Source organism: Apodemus sylvaticus, chromosome 1 (genome assembly GCF_947179515.1).
Source record: "Apodemus sylvaticus chromosome 1, mApoSyl1.1, whole genome shotgun sequence".
Taxonomy (NCBI): Eukaryota; Metazoa; Chordata; class Mammalia; order Rodentia; family Muridae; genus Apodemus; species Apodemus sylvaticus.
Genome location: NC_067472.1, coordinates 166,771,022 through 166,774,067, shown reverse-complemented (window position 1 = coordinate 166,774,067; position 3,046 = coordinate 166,771,022). Strand labels below are relative to the sequence as shown.

At 35.9% G+C, this 3,046-nt stretch overlaps 1 pseudogene; it reads right to left on the bottom strand.

Annotated features, from left to right (window-relative positions):
* Positions 1-1,951: 1,951 nt before the first annotated feature.
* LOC127691236 (mas-related G-protein coupled receptor member X2-like) lies at positions 1,952-2,825 on the bottom strand (annotated as a pseudogene).
* Between the last annotated feature and the right edge of the window lie 221 nt (positions 2,826-3,046).

The following is a 3,046-nucleotide window of genomic DNA, read 5'->3' as shown; positions in this document are numbered from 1 at the left end:
TTCAATTTAGCCTCATGTATGTTCTTAGTAGAAGGGTTAAAAGCAGCCACATTGGGTGGAAAAAAATCCAAGAAAGTTTTTTAGTCTAGTTGCTAAAATTGTTTCCTGCAAAAACTGTATGAGATGGGCCTCCATAATCTACAATGCTCTCAGGATCTATTTCATCCAAGTTCCTACTAGGATGGGCTATTACACCCCACTTCAATTGCTAAAATCTAGTCTAAAACCCCATAGTCTTTCTCATTGATTTTTCAAGTAATGAGAGTCTTTTCTGATACCAACTTCTGTTTTATTTGCATTTCCATTGCTAAGATAAAGAAGCATAGCAAAGGCTATTTTAAAAAAGAATGCACTTAATTTGGTAGATCACAGGCCCAGAGATTTGTACTGCATGAACAACATAGCAGAAAGTATGGTAGTAGGCAGACAGCCATGACACTGGAGTACTAGTTAAGAGCTTATATCTAATTCATAGACATGGGTTGTGTGGAGGGAATTGGTGATTTGCATCCTCAAAGACAACCCTGAGTATCATACCTCCTCCAACAAGGCCTTAGGTCCTAATCCTGCCTAATCAATTCCACCAATTATGGGTAAGCATTTCAATAAATGAGCCTATGGTAGCCATTTTCATTTAAAACAGAGCAGTAATATATGGCATGATACCTATGTAGTGATAGTGCAATGTACACAGGAGTTTTGTGAGAATGAAGTTTCTGACACAAGGAGAAAAAAATGAATAAGTACATGGCCTGATTTACAGGTTAGTTTGTTCAACTACAACAATCATTTAACCACATGTATATCAAGCATCATATTACAAACTTTCGATTTGCACTTTAAGCTTTTGTTTGGAATAGAAGTATGGACACATCACATTTACTTCTGATATAAAAATTTTGCCTGGAGCAGAAATGAAAATGAAAAGATATAGTAGAATATTTTGTGTCTTGCTTAGGTACTGAGCCATGCAACTACATTAACTTAAAAAAAAACCTGTTGATTTATTTGCTTTAATACATTGATATTGTATTCTTTTAATTGTAGAACAATTGAAATTATCACATACTGCAGCTTTACAAAAGGAATATTATTTTATAGAAAATTTTACTAAACTTTGCATAATTAAGTTAATAGATGCTGTTTGCTCCTGAAAATGGTATAAATTTAAAACAAGTTTGATTTCAAAGAAGCCTTTCCTTCATTGGAAACTTGTCATGAGAGATTACACAGTCAGATGGTAGGAGAATCATGACAAAGGCAAGACGATTCCATGGGATGCTAAGGAGGAAACTGAAGAGAACGACAGAGAACACCCTCCACCTTCCTCTGTGCATGGATGTTGATGGATCTCATTACAAACTTGACTGCACTATTCCAGTGCTGAATATGGAACACACACTGAACATGAAGGTGTGGACTTCAGTGGATGAGTAACGATTTAACAGATTTCTCTTTAAAATGTTTATTCCTTTACTAAGACATTTATATAAGACAGACTATTGATCCATATTTCTTTAAAACATATAGAAATTAGTAAGGTCTGAGATTATAAGATATATCTATTTAATCTTTCAACACTGTAGAAAAATTTGCTTTAAAACAGGATAATTTTTTTTGCAAAATTTATCATGAATTTGTATCCATTATCAAGTTAAATGAGCTAAGAAATGAAACTCTTTCCGGTACATTCTTGTGCCTTCTTCTGAAGAAGGTATTTGTCAATTGTGGTCAACAGCTCTTCTGAACCCCATGGAGCTTGCAAGGAGCAACATCAAAAGAAGGTGGAAAATCACTGAGAAAGATAGCACCAGAAATGCTCCACTCATTATTTATAACATGTCCAATATCATTCAACTTCTACAACATTCACTATTTTCCCATCTTAGTTAACCTTGGGTCATCAAGTAAAAAGCGTTATGAAAATGCCACAAAACAGTTTTCTTTATAGCTATTTATGCCTCATAAAAGCAGCTCTCAGTTCCTTCCAGACTGTTTTTAGTTCTCTAGATCTTCATGAGGTACCCATCTCTCCATATTCTTCTTCCTCAGGAGTGTCTTGCATGGCTCTCTGCAGAAGTAGCTTGAGAGTCTTCCCTTGGAACCAATGATGCCTAATGGAGCCAACAAGGAAGTAAATGATGGGGTTGGCACAGATGTTAACACAGGACAGAAATACTGTGACTGGATAAAAACCACAAGGTACAACATAATAAAATTTCTCAATCCACACTAAAAGGAACCAGTAGGTCCTGTAGGGGAGACCAAAGAGAAGGAAGGCCAGCACTGTGAATGCAGTGTCTACACACAGCCTGATCACAGGAATCTTGTGTAAGCCACAGAAGATAATCATCAAGGACAGACTGGATGCCAAGAGAACCACAAATAAAACAATTAGCCATGCAGTAGTGATTAAATCAAATGTCTTACACCAACCAGGGGCAATGGTATAAGATAGGAAGCCACATTCTTTTCCTTCCACAAGGCTCAACACCAGGGTCAAGACCCAAAGCAGTCATATGACAACTGATGTGTGCCTTGGGCATTTGCAGTGATAACAGATGGGCCACATGACAAGCAGGCAGCGTTCAATGCTCACAACAGTGAGGATTAACTTTATGTGTTATTTCTTTTTGAGAAATAGTTTGTTTTAAACAGGAATTTTAAAATAGCCCAAAACACTGAGTGTTTACACTGGGACTATCAGCTACTCTAATATCATATAGGATATGAGTTGTAGATAGCCTAAATAAATATATATGCTATATTTTAATGAAAGCTTCAGAAATATTGATTTTGATAAATTACATCATCTCCACCGTCATGTTTTCCCATTCTATGAACAGGATATATGGTATACCATGAAAAGACCTTATCCAATACTATTACAAATAGAAAAAGTTGAAGAGTCCCAAGTCAAAGGACTAGGAAATATCTTCAACAAATCATAGGAGAATACATTCCCAGCTTAAAGAAAGAGAGGCCTATAAACATACATGAATCTTATAGAATACCAAGTAGACTTGAGGAGAAAAGGAAATACTTC